General features: G+C 37.7%; 1 long non-coding RNA gene across 8 annotated transcripts in view; it reads right to left on the bottom strand.

Annotated features, from left to right (window-relative positions):
* LOC140610040 (uncharacterized) overlaps positions 1-24,637 on the bottom strand; it is a 235,537-nt gene that overhangs the window by 111,952 nt on the left and 98,948 nt on the right. For all 8 annotated transcript variants that reach the window (XR_012011817.1, XR_012011820.1, XR_012011816.1 and 5 more), the window contains exon 3: positions 5,509-5,614. This is a non-coding gene — a long non-coding RNA (uncharacterized lncRNA). The remainder of the gene's footprint in view (positions 1-5,508; positions 5,615-24,637) is intronic.

The following is a 24,637-nucleotide window of genomic DNA, read 5'->3' as shown; positions in this document are numbered from 1 at the left end:
CCCAGACAACAGACAAAGAATCTCCACACCTCAAACCCCCAATCATGGAATGGAAGTACGTGTTTCATGACTTCAAAATATTAAATGAAAAGTGAAATACTTAATCAATACCTCAGGTGTATTTTCATCTCAGTGTCATAGATCTCAGTGCTTCCAAAGGGATTTTCCAAGGGTCCCATATTTCTGGATGCTTTTAGGAGGTTTGTTTTTTTTTGTTTTTATATTGCTACAGAGCAGGTACTGGGATATAGACCAAGGTTTCTTAACCTCAGCAACTATTAACACTTTGGGCTGAATAATTCTTTGCCAAGAGGACTATCTATGATGTTTCAGAACATCCTTAGCCACTACTCGGCAGATTCCAGTAGCCCTTCCCAAGTTGTGCCAAACAAAAATGTCTCCAGGCATTGCCAAGTACCTCCTGAGGAAGCAAGTTATCACCAGTTAAGAACACATTTTACTTACTTTTACTAATTCAATCCTAAATATACTCTGTAAGATAGGTGCTATTGTTGTCTTCCTGTATCTTCATTATTTATAAGTAATGAGAATGTAGCTTAGAGGGCATTAAGTGGTATGTTCAATTTCATAGTCTAGTAAGTGGCAAAAAAAAAAAAAAAAAAAAAAAAAAAGTCTCCAACCAGATCTACAAAACTCTATCCTACCACTGCAAACATCCAGAATTTTAGTTGAGCAATACTATAGGTGCTTTCTCTATAGCCTAAGATTTCTAAAAATACATACATAAGTGAACACTTTCTTGAAAGAGTCACTAAAATGTCACTATATGTAAATTTCCTCTCAATTCAAAGAGGTTTGTTGGAAGGTAGGGAACAATGATGCCGTTGGACATACCTGGATGTGGGTAACTGGGCCATATGTAATTGTTGCCATTTGCTTGACACTTGCTAGCTCTTTCAGCTACTTGAATGGATAGATAAATCCAAAGCTTACCAGATTCACCTCAAAGCAGATTGTCATAGCACTACTACTTAGCAACAACTACATTGTGATAATGCAAAGAAAATGGAATTTAGAGGTTGGGCATACCTTGCGTTTTCTGCTAACTCTGGGAATTGGAAATTGATTAACTTCCTTTAGCATCTGATTTCTTGTCTTAAAAAAAAAAAAAAAAAAGGACAATCACAGCTTCTTGCAAGATGGTTCTAAGAAGTTAATATTTGCAAAGCCCAGGACATAGAACTTGGTAGGTAACATACACTCGGTAGAGGGATGTGAACATATTTATTGAGCTTTTAATGTATACCAAGCACTGTGCCATGTGTTTTATGTCAATCATTTAGTTTCATTCTTGAGGTTCATTATCCATTGGTTATATTAGGTTGGCACCCTTTTTGCCTGTTTACTTATCTGTTATCTGTTTCATTCACTTACAGAATAGCAAAGAGCATGCCTGTTTTATTCACTTTGAACCCCCAATGCTTCATACCTCAATCAATGTTTGTCAAGTTGGTAAATTAATGAACTAGTGAAAGAAAAAAAGATACCCTTAGGAACACTCTTGTACTGTCTTCTATGAAGCACTCTTAATTCTTTCATGGTAGCATTTCTGGGATTCATTCATTTCTCCTCATTCCTGCAGCCACCATCCTGCTTCTGACTCTCACTGCCTTGAGTCTGGACTACTGGAGCCACATCACAATCCTTGTGTGATTTCTAGTCTCTTCGGACTCCTACTTGTGTTCCTCACAGCTGCCACAGGCATCTTCTTCACACACCCCCATCAGCAAATCATTCACTTGAAACCAAAGCTTTTCATGATCAATCTCAGCTTGCCCTAACCCATCGCATCTTCTACCATTTACAAATGTTATAATTATTCCAGGCAGACCATTATTTGCTTAAACATTTTGGCATGTGAACCTGATGATCATCCTGCCATTTACTTAGTGTATAGTTTACTGAGTGCCTCTTTTGTACCAGGCACTATGTACTCTGTGTGCTACTACCACATAAAACATGATTATTGTCCTATGGAGCTTAAAATATGGTTAAGGAGAAAAGCACCAAAACAATTGTGATACATTATCAATTAATTTGCAAAGAGTACAGGATGCCAAGTAGCACCTGGAAGTGTCTGCCATCCACACTCAGGAAGTCAGAGAAATGTTCCCAGTTGGGGTTGAGAGGCGCAATTTAACCCTGACATCTGACATGTAAAAAAATGAAGAGAGCTTTGCTAGGAAAAATATTGCAGAGAGAATAGAAGAATAAAGAATATGGTTTATTTGGTGAACTGAAATAGTTAAGAGTATCTGGAGAGTAAAGAGCAAAACACTTAGAGTTATGGGGGACAACATACGGTATGGAGAAGTAAAGACAGCCATGGGTATGTACTCTTGAGACACATGAGCCCTACTGTCAAGACAATGGAGAATTACCAAGGAATTCTGAACAGATTAATTGAAATGCTACTATTTGAAACTCTAAAGGGGGATGGCACTGCCAGGAAGACTTAACTAACTTACCATTTCTTCCTTATAAAATATTGCCTTATGATGCAAATCCATTTCCTAACAGGAAAAGGGAATGTCAAGAAAAAGGATTTTTGTCCTGGACATCTAGAAAAGATCTGAGAAAACCTACAGGGAGGTCTTCTCTGAGCTCTGTCAACAACTTGGGTACTTTTCCATGCCTCGGTGTGCTCATCTGTCAAATGATGGGAATGAACTGATTATATGATCTCCCAGGCTTCTTCCAGTTCCTTACTCCTCTGAATCTTGGCCTCTTACAGATAGTCATTTTAAAGCTAAAAATTTGCTAAGAAGACTCATTTGATGAGCTTCTTAAAATTATAGAAATCCACACCTCATCCTCTGAAATATAGGTACAGTAGGTATGAGATAGGAACACTTTTTAAAAAAGTGCCCCAAGTGAATCTTATATGCTGATTCTCAGACCAAACTTTTGAAGAACTCTGTAACAGGAGGATGAGTCCCTTTATTTAAATAGAAAAGAGGCCTGGGAATGTCCACTCTTTTAGGAACTGGCCCCTGTATAGTTAATCAAAAAGAGCCTGAGTACCCAATTATACCTTTAGGATGTAGAAGCTAAATTAGAATAGATCACCTCATCAGAATAGAAATGGACAGAATTAATATCACCACTTATTGATTTTATGCTATGTGCTCTGCCCTGGGCCAGGGGCTTGGCAGCCATTCACTCCCGTAATTGTCACAACCAGATGGCAGCATCACTAGGTTCCAATAGTAAGGGGCTTAAAGAGGCTTGTGGCATTTGCAAGGGAGGAATAAGCATCACAAATGGTGACAGACTTCGGTTATCTTTTCTGGTTTCCCATTATCTGGTTGATGATTTTCTATCATGTAATGAACATATATGCCCTTTGCTTTAGTGTTTCTTTCTCAACACTTTTTCATGTTAACCAAAACAGCTGTCTCGCCAACACATAACTGAGGATATGTCAGTCTTTGAGGACGGCCTAAGATCAACTTTCCCATCCACTCCTTGCCTTCCAGATATGCCACAAAGTGGGTAAAATCAAAACTAAATGCATGAAAGAATTCATCTATGGAAATTTTGCAGAAAATAATCCATCAACCATTGAGAAAGTCAGTCAGGGTCTTAAGACCAGGGTGACTCTCTGCATGCAGAACCATAACTAATGTTGAATTAGAACGAGCCTAACATGAGTACTCCCAAGCAAAGAGATGGAACATAGGGAGAATTGGATTTCAAAGACTAAGCATGGATTCAGAATTAAGTAAGGAAATAGGTGTTTGGATATTAACAATTGCTCCTTGTTGTTACCATCAAAATGTTCTTGGCATTGAGGAAGATGACCCAATAACCTGAAAAGGCTGGGTGTACAAAGCTTTAAAACAACAGTTGCCTTGAATTTTAGTTTGAGGTCACTAAGGTTAATTTTCAGAAAGAACTTACACATCCATGTCTGGTACCAATTACATTAGCAATGTAACTCCCATGAAAAGAAGGAAGCTCCCATCTTAGATAACAAGGTGGTCCTTGCAGGGAATGAGTTTCAGAGACATACCTGAATTTATCTATTTTTTTTTTAAGTACGCTCCACACCCAGCATGGAACCCAACATGGGGCTTGAACTCACGATCCTGAGATCAAGACCTGAACTGAGATCAAGAGTTGGATACTTAACAGACAGAGCCACTCTGGCGCCCCCAGACCTGAATTTAAATCCTTGCTCTGCCACTTTCTAGCTATGTGTCTTTGGCAATTTTCAAAACTTCTCAGAGCTAATGCCTTCTCATTTGTAATGCAAGTAATAACCAGTACTTTAAAGAAGTATCATATAAATGAGAGGTAATGTGTAATATGCTTAGGACACAGCTTGGAAAAAGAAGTAACCATAGACAGTAAGCCCCAGACAGTAACCATGATAACTAAGCTGCATTCAAGTGAATTGGTTTCTTTGAGCTAAATCACAAATGCCACCCTTCTCTCAAGATAGAGATCTGTTAAAAGTGAGTTTCTGAATCTGCAGAGCAATGCATTATTCTGTAGCCACCTTCAAGACTCAGCCAAAATTAGGCTGCCATTTTCAACAAGCTCCACTATCGTCCAAATCTTTCCTTATAGTTTAGTGGTAGGCATTGTTCTACACAGAAATTTTCAACATTCTTATTGCCAAAAACTCCATGAAACCATGTTTTGAGACTCTTGTATATCACAGATATGATATTTATTAAATAATAGCCTTATTTTCCTACTCTTTTTTATTCTAAGGCAAAAATAATAGGTTTTGAAATGACATTGTTCATTCAGCAATAGTATCTGTGGAATACAACGTGTTATGTGCTCAGGATACAATGCTGATCCCTGCTCACAGTCTGAATGGGGTGACAGACAAGGTAAAGGACTGAAAAAGAAATGAGAGAAGCCAAGAAAGATGATACAGAAGAAGCGCTTTGGGCAAAGGGAAGAAATGCAAGACTTTGAGGTGACAGAAGGAGGTCAATTCCACACAGGAAAGATTTTTGGTAGGGCTAGAATGTGACTTTTCCAAAGTATTGAGTCCTGCATTGCCTCATGCTGGTCAAGTGTTTGATTTCAATTAGACTACTGCAAATTTCTCCCCCAGATCCCTGGTGCTTTCACAGACCCTGAAAGATTGATAGAGTTTAAATAACTTTGAACCAGACTAATCCAAGCAAAATTCCCAGTTTCACTGTTGAGTGTCTATACAAACTTTGGCTTGAGCTTCTACTTTGACATCTATAAATAGAAGAATAATACCTACCTTGTTGAGCAGTTGTGGCCATTAAATACAGTGATGATTTGGTTAAAGTATCTAAGGTAAACCCTGTCACATGGTAGGCACTCAATAAACTTCAACCACTAGCCATAACTGACAGCTGAAATCTCTACATTTCCAATGGGTAAGCCCTGATAAAGTGCCTGTGATCAAAATCAGGTATATCAAATTTAGAGTTTTCTGTTTTGGAGACCAAAACCCCTCATTAATAATAATCATAAAACCATAATACTCACCACTTACTCTGGCCCAGACATCATGGGAAGCATTCATCTTAAATTTGTAAATCTTACAACAATCCTATGAGGTTGTTTGTATTTCATGAAACACCACTCCCATTTTCTACAAAAGAAAGAAGAAAGTTCATGAACTCAAATATATTTTGACATTTTGGATGAAACAAAGTTAAACAGGTTTGTTTCCTTCCGACCTTCTCAGAGACTTTCATCTGACAATATGCATTATCAAATCCAAGACAGAGGAAAAAATGTCTAAAGAGTTTTCCAAATGTATTTGACCATTAAATCCCTTTTTGCTTGGCTGCATATTAAAATACTTTTTAAACATTACTTTGTAAAAGGTTCAAAAAAGAATTAACAGCTCCGTTTTATACCCCCAGAAAACTGGGGCTCAGAGAAATTAAGTAGCTTGTCTGAGGTCATACAACTAGCAAGCAGGATGAATCATGATTTGAAACCTGGTCTAACTCTTAAAACCACGCTCCTGGCCACAGGACAATTATTTCCAACTCTGCCCCAATTCTTAGAAACTGTTAAGGCTGCAGAAATAGGCCTTTGTGCTAAGCTGTACAATTCTGGATAAAATAGCCTCTTAAACCAAACCAAAGACAGGCGTCTGAGGAGGGCAATCACCCCCTGTGCCGGGGAAAAAGTGAAAAGGCAAAAAGGATCCCATACCCAATTCTCTCCTACAGTAAGGAATTGCTAAAGCCTGCATTCAGAGCTCAGCCAGACATCTACCTTATTACCTCCAATTGTGCCCTGAGTTACTTCCCCCAAGTTTCAGAGTTCGTGCTCTACCTCCGTGGCCCAAAATCCTTCTCCATACCTCTCACTATTTTACTGGTGCTTACTGACAGCTCACACCTGGCTGTTCCCTCAGCACCGCAAATGCAGCCCACCACTGAGCATATTGCTAAAGTAAATAACTCACTTAACCCAAACCTAATAATCCCTCTACAAAACTCAGAGAATATGAAAAAGAATTACCCCATCCAGTTCCCTCAGCATTATGGGAACAGGCGAGCCTTTCATTTACTCCCGCAGTCCATATGTTTGAAGGTCAAACAACACCTGGATATTTCTTTGAAATAAACTAATTGAGCCTGGATGATTTAGAGTCAGTCTTGCTGAAAGGCTCACTGGATCACCAATGGTAAGGCAAGACCTGCTTTTGAAAATGCTGGATCCTCCAACCTCAGCTTTGTCAAAGGCAATGAATATTTGATGCTGTTCAAAGATTAAGACCTGGACCAAATTGAGTAAAGAGAAGAGAAAGGATTGCTTTCAAACTGCTATGAAAAGGAGCGTTGGCCCCAGGTGTTCAGGGTGGTAAAGAAATCAGAGCCAGCTAAAGAAAAATCAGGCAGAGAGCCTAAAAAGGAATAGTTCTCAACCACTAAGTGTGCATATAAAGCACCTGGGAAACACGTTAACAATGCAAGCTTCCTGGCTAGCCTTTCTCTTTTGTTCCCCTTGTAGCTGGTTTTCATGGAAACCCTGTTTGTAAGAACAACACAGAATTAACACACACAGAGACCAGTTTGATTCAGAGTGGAAGCAAAACATTAGCCTCATTAACTTGTTTTGCATGATAAGCAGCCGTGTACTCCAATTGGTTGGTTTGCTTTGTGTATAGGCAGCTTCAACCTGTGATCCAAAGGTGAGTTTGGTGTGGAAACCCTTTCCCCACTTAGGCTTGGCCTCCTAAATTCAAACACATACATAGGACCTTATACTTCTTCATATCATTTATTGGCACTGTGGTGAACAGTTTTCCACTAGACAGTTAATACCCTTTCTCCCACTATACTGTCAACTCTATGAGAGCCACACCCATCTTGGGCACCACCACAGCCTCAGAACCTAGTGCATGTGGGTACATGTGGGTGCTCCCTAATTATTTCAAGTAAACAACTGAGTGGCATTAGAAAAAAAATGACAGGGCTAACAAGAATTTCCTAGAGCAAATATATTGGCAGATAAATTTTGGAGAAAAAGAAATGAGATATTACACAGGCATTGATTTTTATCTTATAATTTAAAAACACATTCTTCTAAGAATCTCTCTGGTTGTAGTCAGTTTTTGGAAACTGCAATAATAATAACAGTGGAACTGCAATTATAATGATGATCAGAGCTAACATTTATCAAGGACTTGTATACCTGGCTCTGTCCTAGGTTTTATCCATGCAGTACCTCACTCAGTTGTCTCAGAAAACCTATGAGGTAGGTGTACCATTTTATAAGATGAAGGCACTGAAAGCTTACCATAAGAACTCTAGTCTGTCTGTGCTCTCAAACAGTTTATAGATACTGAAAGTTTATTCATCTGAGCATGGGCTCTGTCCTGATACTAGACACTGCAGACAATAACAAGAAAACCAGATACTGTCCCAATTCTTTTGAAGTTTATAGTCTAGTGGGAGAGACAGATGTTAACAAATAACCAGACAAATGAGAAAAAATACAACTATTTTTTATGCAGAAGCAGTATATGGTATTAGGAGGAATAAGTCATCATCAGCTTTCTTAGGCTAATATCTGAAGGAAAAGTGGACACTAACCAGGGAAGGAGAAAAGGAAGGAGCTTTCAAGAAAGGGGAAAGAGCTGTTTAAAGGTCGTCTGGTAGAAGGAAACATGGTGCTATGGAGGGAATGGGGAAAAAAATCTGCAAGAGGATGGAATGGTGAGAGCAAGAGGCCAGACATAGCCAGAAAGGTAGGTAAGCTCTAGAACAGTGGTTTTCAAACTTAAGTATACACATCATAATCATCTGGAGGACTTACTAAAACATAGTCTGCAAGACCTCATCCCCAGAGTTTCTGATATATTAGATTAGAGTAGGAGCCAAGACTTTGTATTTGAAAACATACACCTGGGTGCTGTTGATGCATTCTTACACTTATTTTGAGAACCACTGCCCTAAACTATACAGCATCTGGTAGGCCAGGGGATGGATTTCTGATTATGTCCTAAGGAGAACAAAAATATTATTGAAGGATTTTAAGCATGGGAGTGACATAACCCAATTTATATGGCGGGGGCAGGGGGCAGGGGGCAGGGATCACTCTAGCAACAGGGTAGAGAAAACGCTGCAGGGAGGCCAATGTGGATGGGGGTAGACCGATCAGAAGGTATATAGCAGTTGTTTAGTAAAAAGATAGTTGTGGCTTAGATTAGGTCAATGGCAGTAGAGACAGAAGCAGATGGATTCAAGAGAGATTTAGGAGGATGAAACTAATAGGACTTGGTAGTGAATATGACGGTTAAGGGAGAGAATAGTTCCTTGGCTTCTACTTGAGCAATGAGACAGTGCTACTGTTCACTGAGAGAGAGTCTAGATAAAGACCAGGCCTAGAGAAGAAGATCATGAGCTCAGTCTTGGACTTGCTGAGTGTGAGGTCCCTTTGAAGCATTCAAAAGATGGCAAGTAGACAGTTAATATATGGGTCTGGAGTTAAGTGGTGAGATCAAGACTGGAGATAAAAATTGTGAGTCATCTGAGAATATGTACGATATGAAACTATGGGGGTGGATGAGATCACCAGGGAGAGAAATTAGAATAAAAGGAGGAGAAGGCATAGGACCTCCAACACTTAATGTCTGCATAGAAGGTGAGCCAACCCACAAGAGAGACAAGTAGTATTAGGACAAAAGTCAGGAAAAATTGTGCCCTGAAGCCAAGGGAAGGGAGACAGCTGTACTTGATCGTGAAAGCACTGTTCAGAAGTCAACTAAACTGAAGACTGAGGAATGTCTGTTGGATTTAAGAAGGTATAAGTGACCATGATGAGAGATAATTTGGTGAAGGAAGAGAAAAGAGAAGGGGAACAGGCTATCCTGTCTCCTAGTGTCACTAAAGGAGATCTCAAGAGTACAAGGTCTGAGGTCCTGGTCTTATTTTTCTCAGTGACCCTTGGAGAATGGACAATCAAGGGAAGATGTACTGACTAGGCCAGTGGAGGGTAAAGACAATATAAGGACCACAGAAGCCCTTTGACTTATATGAGGAGTCTGCCTGAATGTCTATATGGGAATTTATTTTTCTGACCCAAATCAGTCCTTGCTCAACAGGAAACATAGAATTTGGGATTCAGAGCCAGGTGCATGAACCAGTGTGGCTCTGCAACTTACCAGCTGCGTGACCTTGGACAAGATGCTCAACCTATCTGAGATTCATTTTTCATTCACGGATAAAATAAGTATAAGAATAGGTACCTTGAAATATGATTGTAAAGGATAAACTCTTCAGTTTATGTGCCTAACTCACATCAAACAATAAATGCATTGAACCAGTGACGAGTGGGGCACACAAAGACAAAGAAGAATAAAGAGGGGCAGACTGACAAGATGGCCTTGGTTTCCAAAAGTTACCCTGAAATCCCAGGAATTTGGGCTTTTTTAAATGCTAGCCCCTCTAAAGAACTTGTAAATCCATTTTAAGTCCATTTTCTACAGATTGCGTCTTCTTCTATCCATGTCGTACTCTTTCAAAAAGGAGCATGTTGGAGTTGTTTTTTAAAATTCAAGTTTTTACTGTTTAGCTTCTATTTAAATAAAAACAAGTAATGAATAATACATATTCTCCTTGTTTTATAACTCACCTCATTACTAGTTTTTCTTTAAGGTTACGCAGAAAAAACAAACATAAGAAAAAAAAAAACAAACAAACAAAGCATGGCCTAACATGTTTCCCTAGGAAAAACAACCAGAATAGACACTGAAAATGTGTACCATTCATTCATTCATTCAACTAATCAGTCATGAACACTTACTGAGGAATAGGCCCTAGGCTAGGATCAAACAAAAAGAATCAGATGTTGTTGTTTTTAAACTCCCATCCTGCCAGATACAGCATTGACTCACTGTTTACAGTAGAAGTAGAGTCAACAGATTGGATGCCAAAGGGAAGAGACGTGATTTATGCATGTATTTTCTGCAATTTGGTACAAGGAGACCATAAAATTAATGCATGATATTTTCACATCAAGTTCATCATCCACCTAATGCCAAGTTAACGGCAATAGAAAAGTCATTCAGAAAAATTTCTCCATCCTGTAAAATTGCTAATTAACTCATGAGAATACTAGTAGTAATGAGTATGATGATTAAACCTTTACCTTTAGTATTTAAAAACAGTGTACATGCATTAATGTGTATTATCTCTTTTATCTGGTAAAAACCTCATGGAAAGGACACTATTAGCATTCCCATTTTATAGACAAGAAAACTAAAACCAGCATAGATTAAGAAATTTGCCCAAGGTCACAAAGTTTAAGTGGCAGATCTGAGACCTAAAAGCATACACTCTATGGTGTAACTCCCCTTTTTAAATTAACTTACTTTGGGGTCCAAACTTTAAAAACTAGTTCTGGATGTTATAAATGCTATACCTGTGTAGCCCATTCACTGACTCTTTGAACATCACTATGGCCCGTGCAAATCAAGTGTGAAACTACCTTTTCCCTCCCTAGGAGTATTTTTTTTTGTAAGCTGCTCTGCAAAGCAGCATCGGTACCCAGCTCATTTTTCAACTTCCAAAACTAGCCTTGCCTATCGCCTCTCCAAGAAGGGGAGCCCCATATAATTGGCCCTCAAGAGTTTTCTGCAAATTAATCATTCTGAATCCTGAAGCTCAGCAGAAAGTTTCTCATTCTGCCCTGAGTGCAACAAGCATTTCTGGCTCTAAAAGAATGTTTTTACTCACTGCCACAAAGGCCTGTGAGAATAGCCAAGAGGAAATGGCAGGACTGTTCTTAACTGTGAGGTCATCTGGTGCTGGTCGCCCAGAGACCTAAGGAAAAAGATTATTCTCTCCTTGGGGTAAGATTGTCTAGCTATAAACTTGTTGTTTTACTGTACCCATTGTTATTTCAAGGACAGTCTCATCTCCCCAAGGAGTTGTTTTTTTTTTTTTTTTTTTTTTGGGCCATTCACGATCATTTGCAATTTTCACTGAGCTACAACCCTAGTTAGCTAAGCATTGGATTCCTGCACTATTTGGAGGTAACTTCTTTAATAAAGTATCTAATCATTTCATGTCTAGGGCTTATATGCTTTGTGAAGTTCTGAACACCAGTAAAACACAAAGATCCTACTTTCTGTTCAACATAGATTGTAGTGCCTTTACCCCAAAGATATCCTTGGTTTAAACGTGAATAAATTTTTCAAAGCATTTATTAATATATGCCAGCCTCTATGCCAAAAGGTCATACATGCTATTCTTTATAAGATCTCCTGGACATGACAATTCTTCTTCTTACTTTACTGATGAGAACATGGTTAAGTGACTTGCTCAAAAATGTTAGTAATGTCTGAAGTTGTGTAATGGGTACATGAGCGTTTATTTTGCTATTTTCTCTAATTTTATTTATGTTTAATATTTTTCAAAAGGTAATTATCATTGCTGTTGCTCTTACATTCACTTTTCCAAGCCTGTGGTTTCAAATGCAAGTCTATTAAGCCTGCAAAGCCCAAGCTCTTAAACATAACCATACTATTGACTATTGCCCAGTTGAAAATGTTAGCCAATGTTTACATAATGCCAAAACAACTTCCTAGAAAACCAAAACCAAAACCAAAACGAGTTAGTCTTTCTCATGTACTCAGCAGCAGGCAGCCATCCTAAAATGACTCTTGGATAGAAATTCTTGAGTGTATCCCATTACAAAAAGCATTTCCTAGGTGAAAATGACTGAGTGTTTTTCTCAGTCCAGTCAAAACTGCATGCTCACCATGGATCAGCTTTATTCATTTATTTTGCATTCCATTTATGGCATCAGCACCCCCTTTTTAACAGGTATTGCAGGCCCAAGAGAAGCAAATATGGCAGCTGACTACAGCCCCAGCATAAAATGAGCACTGCATTGGTTATTTATCCCTTGTGACACAACCTCCTCTCAAATAATGATTGGAGGATGTTTGAGACTGAGTCTAGATGATTCTTTTATTAAACACTTAACAGCTATCCACAACTCGTATTTCCATAACCAACCACTATTGATTTTATGGCTTCATTCCTTTGTTTCTTAAAGCGACATGAAAAAACATTTGTTTTATAAATAAAAGCAGTAAGTTTATTGTCTCTTGCTAGACTTTTATAAACCCCCGCAATACATTCTGCTGTCTTCAGATATTGGGAAACTAGTCCTAGGATTACTAACACCAATTCTATAACATTTATGAACAATTTCTAGCCCCAACTGTTACAGACTTTATTCACATGACTTGCTGTTTGATTATGTCCTTGAGGAAACAAGATTCCTCCTTTTTGCCAAAGTTTGGTTTAAGTGGACTTCAGACTTGCTTGAAGAATAGTTTCTAGAGAAGCATGGAGTTCTGGGAAGCATCAACTATCTGTCAGAGAGTGGGGTTAGCATTACTTAGTTTGCAAAAAGAAGGAAAATAACTCTACTGAGTTTAAGAGCATAAACTGGGGTGGGGGGGCGGCTATTAGGTTGTATTCTTTACTTATCACTAAAATGGCTTATTGAGATAAATCTTCTCAGGGGAGATCCTTCTGATGCTGTGGTTTTTGAACATGAGGAAAACATTTTGATCTACTGAAAAATGCTGATAAAGACGTCATATAGGAGCCATTTTCTTGGTCAAGTCTGTTATTCTGTAAACATCCATATCTGATATAACTTATTTAAACATTGCAAAAAATATTTAAAGGCCTCTCTACCTCTTGTTAAAATAGACAACTAAAAATTGATGTATCAAAAAAAAAATTGATGTATCTGAGCAAACTGTATCTTGGCATTAGGAAGATAAGATCAAAAGATGAACAAAGGTTGAACCCCATTCCATGCCCATCCCATTCCCTGACCACCACCCACATTAAATTTAAGGAAATATGTCCTTTGTAATTTTCAGGCTTGATGTCTTTTTTTAAAATCAATTTAATTAACATATAGTGTATTATTATTTTCAGAGGTAAGTTTAGTGATTCATCAGTTGCAAATAACACCCAGTGCTCATTACATCAGTGCTCTCTTTAATCCCTACCACCCATTTACTCCATCCCCCCACCCACTTCCCCTCCAGCAACCCTGTTTGTTCCCTATAGTTAAGCATCTTTTATGGTTTGTCTCCCTCTCTGATTTAGTCTTATTTTACTTTTCCTTCCCTTCCCCCTATATTCATATGTTTTGTTTCTTAAATTCCACATATGAGTGAAATCATATATTTGTCTTTCTCTGACTGACTTATTTCACTTAACATAATACCCTCTAGTTTCATCCTTAATCTAGGAGTTTTTATGTTTCTCAAACTTTACAATCTGTATTATGAATATTTGATTATATGACCAACCCCCCACACACAATTGGTAGCACACAATTTACACACAATTGGTAAAATATTAACATGATGACCTCACTACAATATAAAGGAGAAATAAAGAAACAAGGACTAATAATAAAATAAATTAGCATATTTTAAAATATAAGGGCTCAGGCACAATTATGCTAAAGACATATTGATGCTTCATCTACTTACATTAAATCATTTTGGATTTAAGAAAAGTTAGAGTATACACAGAATGTGTCTATTCTTTCCCTTCCCATTGAACATTTTGAAATGAGAACTAAATAAGAACATTCACATATACATGTATAGAATTCCCATGAATGTGACAGCTACCAATTTAAATTGAAACTCAATTCCAAATTTTCACAAGTGGTATTGTCATTGATGACATTATTTTCTGAAAAGGTGAACAATGCTTGGAAAAACTCTGAAGGTGAGCCAACTATAACCTATTCTCTGTAGTTGCAATGCTGGAAAATGTAATGATATTAAACCATTATCTATCTATCTATCTATCTATCTATCTATCTATCTGTCTATCTATTTTTCTATCTATCATCTATCTACCTATCTATCCATCCATCCACTATCTATTAGCTATCTAATCTGGGTTCTACCTAAGATTATCACATGCAGGTTTTTCAACCAAATGAATGTCCAGCAGGATATCTGGAAGTTATATAAGACTGAAAAACATTTCCTATTTGTGCCATCTCACACATTATAGGATGCCTAGCCCCCAGATCCCCCAAAAGCCTCCTGGTTGTTGTGTACCCTTTAAGAACCAATGTCTAAAAAAAAAAAAAAAAAAAAAAAGAACCAATGTCTAATGACACCAACGCTTTCCTGCACAATTCATGGTGTGGTTCCGACAAGTGATGGCCTATTCTCACCTTCTTCCTTCATCTTTTAAGCTCAGTAAAGTCATTCCTTCACCTTAGACCTGGCCTGCTGTTAACTCCTCTAGCTGGACCAGATCTCTCCTGCTTCTGAATGCCTGTTACATTGATTATATCTGGGGTATACATCAATGAGTAATTATCTGCTAGCCCATATTGATATCCACAAGCTTCATATGAGGGTGTCTTATCCCTCTAAATCAACTGTAAATTCCTTAAAAGCATTATTTCTATTAACATGATTCTGTAGAGGCATTTGTGGACTGAAGTTGAGTTAATAAAACTGGAAGTCTTGACAGGTGGATTTTATGCAGTTTGGGTTTGTGAAAATGCAAACTTGAAGCAATCCAGACTATAACTCAAACTTTCAAGTTTTTATTCTACCTGAATGTTATCCCCATAGTACAAATTCTCCCTAATTCCTATTCCCAGGGCCTGGCACTCTTTCTCATTTTGAACTTATTTCTGTGGTTCTCAGAAACCAATCCATCAACTTTCTCTAAACCAGTGTATCCTAAATCATGGTCTGTGTATACTGCCTGTGTCATAATCAACCAAAGATAATTGTTAAAAACAAAATAAAACAGAAAAAACAAAAAGCCAATACTAGATGCTGTCACCTGGAATCTATGCTTTGTGAAACACTGCTCTGTAGAATATAAGCTAATTCCTTCATTGTGAAACCATTCATCCATGTTTCTTGGATGAATATGAGCAGGACTTTTATATTAAATAGAAACCCAATCAAAATGGCAAGGCTGCCTCCAAATCCTACTTAAAAATCTTACAGACCACAAATCTCATGAAAACCAAAGTTAAAAAGTGGAATCATGTTGGCAATTGACTTTTAGTGATACTGTTTACTTTGTTTCACGGCTTCATCATTTGGCATTTGCTCATTATTCGATCAATGTTTTGCCTATGTGATGCATCATTTTGCTAGTCAAAATCTGTATTTTGGGGTGCCTGGGCGGCTCAGTCAGTTAAGTAGCTGACTTTGGCTCAGGTCATGATCACAGGGTCCTGGGATCAAGCCCTGCCTCAGGTTCCCTGCTCAGCAGGGAGTCTGCTTCTCCCTCCCCCTCTGCCCCTCCGCTTGCTCATGCACTCTCTTTCTCTCTCTCTCAAATAAATAAATAATTTCTTTAAGATTTTACTTATTTATTCATGAGAGACACAGAGAGAAAGAGAGGCAGAGACACAGGCAGAGGGAGAAGCAGGCTGCATGCAGGGAGCCTGATGTGGGACTCGATCCCAGGTCTCCAGGATCACGCCCTGGGCCAAAGGCAGGTGCTAAACCGCTGAGCCACCCAGGGATCCCCAATAAATAAAATATTTTTAAAATTCTGTATTTCATTCCTTGATATATACAAATATATGCATTTGAAAAAAAAAATCATGTCAAAAGTCCTCGGGGGGGAAAATCAAGAATGGTTAATTCCCTACAATACATTCTTCTGCTGAATTGGAGACTCCAAGGAGGGCAACGACTATCTCTCCTGTTTACTCCTACTCCCCCTTTTGTTGTTTGAGCCTGACACATACTGGACAACTCATATGAATGAATGAAAGAAACATTCATATAAAAATATATGAGATATATATATGTATATCTCATATATATACTGGAACATTCAAATTTAACGAAAGTGATCATTCATTCGATAAATATTCCTACTGTGTGGATTTAGCTCCATGAGGATACTGCCATTGACTATAAGAAGTTAAATTTCCTAATAATCACAACAGCTACAGTTATGGAGTATGTAATCTCTGCAAGGCACTGTGTTGAGTGTTTCACAGATATTATCTCATTTAATCCTTATAGCCACCCCCAAGGAAGCAGGTACTAGTTTTTGTATTTCTGGGGATAAGAAAACTAATGCTTAGAAAAGTAAAATAACTTTCCACTTATAAGCAGCAGAAGAATTCCAGGCCAGCCCTGGCTACCTCCAAAGTCTGTATTCTGAATCATGCCACCCTTCTGTTCTGTGTTGGGGTTATAGGAGATGTGAGTACACATAATCAGACTATGATCAGAAAGCTGGAGGTCACAGGGACAAACAAGATAAAGTGTCAAGGAGCTAATAATAATGGTACACTTGATGGTTCAGAGCCAGAAGTGGTGATGGAAGGTGGCAATGGAGGTGTGGGAGTTAAAGTCACCCTCAAAAGGAGAGTGGAATACATCAATAAGAGAGGGTATTCTGGGGATGGATGCTGAGGAGGAGGCAGCACTGTGTCCCTTAAACACACAGGAGTGAAAAACTCTGGGGAGGAAACAAAGTATATGACTCAGGATCTTATAAGCGATTCAGCTGGAGGCATACAACACAAGGAGAGGCCACACAGATGACTGCACTGATGTATCGTGTGAGTTTCCTGCAAGTAACTCAAATGCATCTCACATAAGCTGGTTGACTATGTTTTCCAACTCAGCCAACCAAACCCTGTGAGTCATGCCTGGCCCCTCACATCTGTTCTTAACTTGTTGTTTGCAGCTACCCAAAAGGAGGGCAGAAGAAAGATGAAATTAACTATATGGGTTTCATTGCAGGCTGGGCCAACTGCCATCATTGATAGAGAAACCTAGAATCCAGGCTCAATTTGGAGAGTCACCAAGAAGTGGATTATAGATACAGACAGTTTATGTGACCCAGCCAGCACCATGTGCAGGTACAGCTGGATCTGAGACCATGGCTAATGTTCTATGGAAACTTCACCTTGTGGTCCTTGGCCCTTCCCTGAATCTAGAGAGCCATGGATGGCATTTCTTCTCCCTGCTTCCTCCTTGTGAAAATGGGGCCTCCAGTCTCACTTCTTGGTGCTGTTTGTTTGAGCAAAAGGAGTAGGACACTCAGTACATAGAACAGGAGTGCATTGGAGCATGCCTTTGCCAAGCTCTGCGCAACAAGGTACATCCCTTATTCACCAGAGTCATTCCTGTCCTCTAGTAAAACTCTCCAGATCAAATTGAATGCAAAATGAAATTAGAGAAAATGTACCACACCTATATATCAGGCTCACTACCAGATATTTTATATGGATATATATACACATATATTTTATATGTGTAATTATGACCCAACTACCCTGTGAGGTTGGCACTCTGTCCCCTTTACAGATGAGAGAACTAACGCAGAGCAGGGATAAATACATTCAGTTCTGCTATAATGTTTGTTTCAACATAATTGATATTTTAGGAAACAATTTGAACCTAATGTGAATTGGTGATTTTTTTTGAATGTTCATGCTTATTTGTCACTGCAACACAGACTGGGTGGATGCAGAAACTGCACTTGGCTGAACTGAGCCCCTGGAAACACACAAAACACAAACATGCACATCCACCATCTGCCTCAGGTCACCAATAGTATTCTGAGCCACACCGTCCCCATCTGGTGCTAAAACCTTTGTCCCATTTCAGATAGCCTGGCTTCCACCACTTCACAAATGCCCACAAGCTGCAACCCTTCCCACACCATTTCCACAAGCAAACTTAAAACCTTTTCCAGGTTAGGTGCAATATTTATTGTCATATTTATGCATTTCCTAGCTATTTAACAAGTGTAAACTACCATTTAGATTCCTAAACACTGACAAGTTGTTGTGTTTTGTGTCCCTAGTTTCATTATCCCCATAAGCTCTGTGGCTTTTATCGCCCAGTTTTGTAAAGCACAGTGATTTTCAGAAACACATATGTTGTGTTATAGCATAATTATTTGTAACTTGCCCAACGTCTCATGGCCAAGTACTGGCCCAGCGGAGATTCAACACAATTTGCTAAAGACCCAACCTAGTTTCTTAACCAATGTATTTTTCTGCTTTCTGCTTTCTGTTTTAATCTTCACAGAAAACTTAAGAGGACCTTTTGATTTACAATCTTAACTTGAAGAAACTGAGATTCAAAACATAACTTGCCCAAGGAAAATGGGGACCAAGTTAACCATAAAGGATAACTCTGAAATTCACTCAGATCTGTTTTCTTCAAAGTATTTTACCCAGGTCAGGATTCCAGCAGAGTGTACAAATGGAAAGGGTTTCTGGTGAATGGGAAATGCCACAAGTCTAAACAGTTCTTCATAGGGGTGCTTGGGTAGCACTGTTGGCTGAGCATCTGACCCTTGATCTTGGCTAGGGCCTTGATCTCAGTGTCATGAGTTCAGGCCCTATACTGGGGCCCAAATTTTAGATAGATAGATGATAGATAGATAGATAGATAGATAGATAGATAGATAGATAGATGATAGATAAACGGGTCTTCACTGGTAGCTCACTAACACCACCCTCCTTAACTAGATGAAGATAGGTCCTTAAAATCTGAACCATGACCTGAACTATTTATCTATTCACTCCCTTTTGTTATTCATTCATTCTTACAAGTATTTATTGAATAGGATGATGTTCCTTCCATCTGAAATGCTCAATTCCAATACCTAACCTTTAGGTCTTACCCTAGACATCAATCCTGAGGTTGCCTTCCACAATCTATGTCCCACCAGACCAGATGGGAGGTTCCTTCACTGATAGCATTCCTTGGTCAAACGTCCCCAGTACCTCCTACTAGCAAAGATGACATGAGTATTTGGAAAGAGCTCTTTGATCACCTGCCCCCATGTGATGGTAAGCCCAATGAGAGCAAACCATGTTTGTCCTTTTTTTCATGTGTATCCCCAGCACTCCGTGTCATACTACCAACCTAGTTGGAGCTCAATAAATACTTGACTGCTTTACTGATAACCTTGGACCTGGCATAGATATAAAAGGAAGCCCAGAGTACAGCGAACATCTTCTACCTAGACAGGCGCCCCTTTAACAATTAAAGTTTTACAGGTTATTGAAATTCTTGTGCCGGAGGGATACATCCCTGCAGTGTGTGCACAGAAGGATTGTAAAGAAAAAGTAGCTGACAGACAGAAAACTGATCCACAACAGCTTCTATAAACGGACCATGAAATCATCAGGTTCCTTGGTCTTTTATTTGTTTCTGGATGGAATCCCAGGCAGGGAAGATAACCTTCACCTCAGAACAATGTGGTGCATCATATGTAAATGTAATGAGATGATGAATTATTCCAGTGTCATTATACCCATGATTTATGGGGAGGCATTATCTGCTAAAAGCCCGGGCTGAAAGAATATTGATTTCGCTTTTACCGAGACAGCCATTTAAAACTTTTTAAAGACAGTAAATGATTGTTTAAAAGACCAACTTCAAAAAGGCCAGTTTCAAACCATTTGATGGGGAGGGGGATGGAAAGGAAACAGAAATGGTGATGCAGCTCTTTAAGAGCCAGTTGGACACAGTTAGATCCTCTCACTCTATAATCTCCTGGAACACCTTGCACTTCTCCTTTGTAGCACTTGGCTGCACTCACAAAATTTTATACCAAATTTTGCTTTAGGACCGTTTCTAGGTTCAAAGCTGAATTTTTTTTTCCTGGACAAATAATTTTCTTGATCTTTCTCACTCAATTTATTTTGAAATCCAGAAGCAGTGGATTGATGCTATTTGGTAGCAGTACTGGGTGGTGATAGGGAGTTTTCTTTTGTCCTTTAAGTCAAATAACACAATTTTCTAAATCACATGCTATCATGCTGATAGTAAGTTATGCGTTCCCCAGAATATAGGGTGAGCATGCATGGTGAATTTTTAAAAAGGAAGATATGACAGTATGGAACAGGGTGGTAGATTTGAGTCTAAGTTAGTGAATTTGAAGAAATATATTCTTGTACTCTATAGCATCTTATAGTCTGTAGCTGAATTTTCTGCCATGCAAAAGGAAGGAAAATTGATATTTTTCAAGTATCTTCAATGTGACAGTCACTTTATAACCATGTTTTAGTTAATCCTCCCAACAAATTTTCAGGATAGTTGTTATTGTTTGTATTTACAGATAAGGCAACTGAGACCTGGGATGGTAAGTCTAAGGTTTCAGCAACAGTTGACAAAGCCTGACTTTGAACCCAGTAGTATTTGATTCTTAAACCTCTTGCTTTTTCCAGGACTTTCTTTGCATCTCAGTTCATAAGATCAGGTATTCTCACCAAGGAGAAAATCTTAGTCTTCAGAAGTAGTGTACAAGGATTCTTATTTCTCCATGTCCTTGCCACCACTGGTTATTGTCTGGCCTTTTATTTTATCATTTGACCTTTTATTTTAGCCATTTTAATGGTATTAAATGGTGTTTCATTATAGTTTTATTCTTCATTTCTCTGATAGCTAACGATCTTTGCATATGCTTACTGGTCATTTGTATATCTTTGGAGAAAAGCATATTCAAAATCTGTACCCATTAATTTTGTCATTTTATTATTAAGTTCTTTATATAATTTAGATCCAAGTCCCTTATGGAATATATGACTTGCAAATATTTTCTCGCATTTTGTGGGTTATTATCTTTTCTCTTTCTTGATGGCGTTAAGTACAAAAGTTTTAAATATGGTGAAGTCTAAACTATCTATCTCTTTCTTGTTTCTTGTACTTTCAGTATCATATCTAAGAATCCATTGTCTAACAAAGTCACAAAGACTTACTCATACTTTCTTTTAAAAGTTTCATAGTTTCAGCTCTTGCCTTTAGGTCTATGATCCATTTAGCATTAAGTTTTATTTATAGTATGAGGAAGGGGTCCAACTTCATTCTTTTGCACATGGATCCCGTGTCCCAGCACCATTTGTTGACAAGATTGTTTTTACCTCCTTGAATTATCCTGGTCCCATTGTAGAAAATCACTGTACTATAAATGTGAGAAGTTATTTCTGGATTTTCATTTCAATCCCATGGATCTACATATTTATCCTTATGCCAGAACCATACTATCTTAATTACTAACTTTGTAGTAAGTTTTTAAGTTGGTTATGAGTCCTCCAACTCTGATTTTCCTTTTCAAGGTTGTTTTGCCTATTTTAGATCCCTTGAATTTTCATATAAATATTAGGTTCATCTTGTCAATTTCTGGGAAAAAAAAGGTAGCTTGTATTTTGAAAAGAATTGCATTGAATTAATGTTAAAATGTCTGTATTACTCAAAGAAGTCAGTAGATTCAATGCAATCCCTGTCACAATACCAACAGCAATTTACACAAAACTAGAACAAATAATACTAAAATTTGTACAGGCCCTAAATAGCCAAGGCAATCCTCAGAAAGAACAAAACTGGAGGTATCACAATACAAGTTCTCAAGATACACTGCAAAGCTTTGGCAATCAAAACAGTATGGTACTGGCATAAAAATAGACACAGAGATTAACAGAATAGAATTTAAAACCCAGAAATAAACCCAGATTTATATGGTCAGTTAATATATGACAAAGGAGGCAAGAATATACAATGGGGAAAAGACAGTTCCTTCAACAGATGATGCTAGGAAAACTGGACAGCTACATGCAAAAGAATGAAAGTAGACCACTTTCTTATACCATATACAAAAATAAACTCAAAGTGTATTAAAGATCTAAATGTTAAATCTGAAACCATAAAAATTCTAAAAGAGAATGAATATAGGCAATAGTTTTCTCTGACATCAATGATAGCAACATTTTTCTAGATACGCCTTCTAAAGCAAGGGAAACAAAAGTAAACATTAAGTAATTGGGACTGTATCAAAATAAAAAGCTTTTAACAGCAAAGCAAACCATCAACAAAATAAAAAGACAAACTATCTTCAAATGATATATCTGATAATGGATTAATATCCAATATAAAGAACTGGTACAACTCAACACCAAAAGAAACAAACAATCTCATTAAAAAAAATTGGCAGAGGAGGACCTGAATAGACATTTTTCCAAAGAAGACAGACTGCCAACAGACACATGAAAAGATGCTCAACATCACTAATCATCAGGGCAATGCAAATCAAAACCACAATGAGATATATATCTTATGCCTGGTAGAATGACTAAAATCAAATGACAAGAAATAACAAGAGTTCATGAGGATATGAAGAAAAAGGAACCTGTACATTGTTGTCGGAATATAAATTGGTATAGCCATTGTGGAAAACAGTATGGAGTTTCCTCTAAAAATTAAAAATAGAAATGCCAGTAATGATCCAGTAATTTCATTACTGGGTACTTACATAAAGCAAATGAAAACACTAATTTGAAAAGATATATGCACCCCGGTGTTTATTGCAGCATTATTTACAATAGCCAAGATATGGAAGCAACCTAAGTGTCCATCAATAGACAAAAGGATACGAAAAAATGTGGCATATATATAAAATGTAATATAATGCAGCCATAAAAAAGGATGAGCTCATGCCATTTGAGACAACGTGGATGGATCTAGGGGGTATGCTAAGTGAAAAAGTCAGAGAAAGACAAGTACCATATAATTCCACTTTTAAGTGGAATCTAAAATAAAGTCAATAAACAAACAGAAACCAGAATCAGATCCATATATAAAAAGAAGAAACTGATGGCTGCCAGGAGTGATGGGGACAGGAGATTGGGAAAAATGGGTTATGGGGACTGGGAGATACAGGCTTCTAATTATGGAATGAATAAGTCACAAGAATAAAAGTTACAGCATAAGAAATATGGTCAATGATATTGCTATAGTGATGTAACAGGACAGATGGTAGCTACACTTGTGGCAAACATAGCATAACTATAAACTTGTCAAATCAGGAAGCTGTACATCTGAAACCAGTGTAACATTGTGTATAAACTATACTCAAATAAAAAACAACAGAAAAACTCAAAGCAAACAAACAAAATTACATTGAGTCTGTGGATTGATTTGGAGAGTATTGCTATTTTATGATTAAGTCTTCCAACCCATGAACATGGAAAAAATTCTCATGTATTTATGTCTTCTTTAACTTTTTTAGGCAATGCTTTATAGTTCTCAGAGTATAAGTTTTGTATTTCTTTGATAAGTTTATTCCTAAATATTTTATTCTTTTTGATGCTAATGTAAATGGAATTTCGTTTCTTAATCTTATTTTTGCTTAGTCCATTACTATTGTATAGAAATCCAACTGACTTTTTTTTCCAATTGACTCCTATATATTGATCCATGTCCTACAAATTTGCTGAACTCATCTATTAGCTTTAATATATCTATATCTATATCTATATACTTTTTTTTTAATTTATTTATTTATTTTTAATTTTTATTTATTTATGATAGTCACAGAGAGAGAGAGAAGCAGAGACACAGGCAGGGGGAGAAGCAGGCTCCATGCACCGGGAGCCCGACGTGGGATTCGACCCTGAGTCTCCAGGATCGCGCCCTGGGCCAAAGGCAGGTGCCAAACCGCTGCGCCACCCAGGGATCCCTATACTTTTTTTTTTTTACTTTTTCTGGTTTTCTCTATATATTAGATCATGCAATCTGGAAACAGTTTGACTTTTTCCATTTCAATTTGGATGCCTTTTTAAAAAAGGAGAGAGAAAGGAAATCCAAGAAACACATTCTAAACTATAGAGAACAAACTGATGGTAACCACAGGGGAGGTGGGTGGGGGAATGGGTTAAATAGGTGATGGGGATTAAGGAGTACACTTGTGCCAAACAACAGGTGTTTTATGGAAGTGTTGAATCACTAAATTGTACACCTAAAACTAATATAACACTGTATCTTAACTAACTGGAATTTAAATTAAAAATTAAAAAAATAAAATATACCTCATTTAGAGAGAAGAAAAGGAAAAAAAATGGATGCCTCTTATTCATTTTTCTGGTCTAATTTCTCTGACTAAAACCTCAAGCCTAATGTTAAAGTGGCATAAATGGACATTCTTGTCTTGATATTAGAGGAAAAGTATAATGTTAGCTATGGGTATATTATAGATGTCCTTAATCACATTGAGAAAAAATTCCTTATTTCCTTGTTTATTAAGGTTTTTGTTTGTTTGCTTTCAAAAAAGAATTTTTGATTTTGTCAAATGCTTTTTCT

This window comes from Canis lupus, chromosome 19 (genome assembly GCF_048164855.1).
Source record: "Canis lupus baileyi chromosome 19, mCanLup2.hap1, whole genome shotgun sequence".
Classification (NCBI taxonomy): Eukaryota; Metazoa; Chordata; class Mammalia; order Carnivora; family Canidae; genus Canis; species Canis lupus.
The sequence above is the reverse complement of the archived record's forward strand: the minus strand, read 5'-3'. Positions and strand labels throughout refer to the sequence as shown.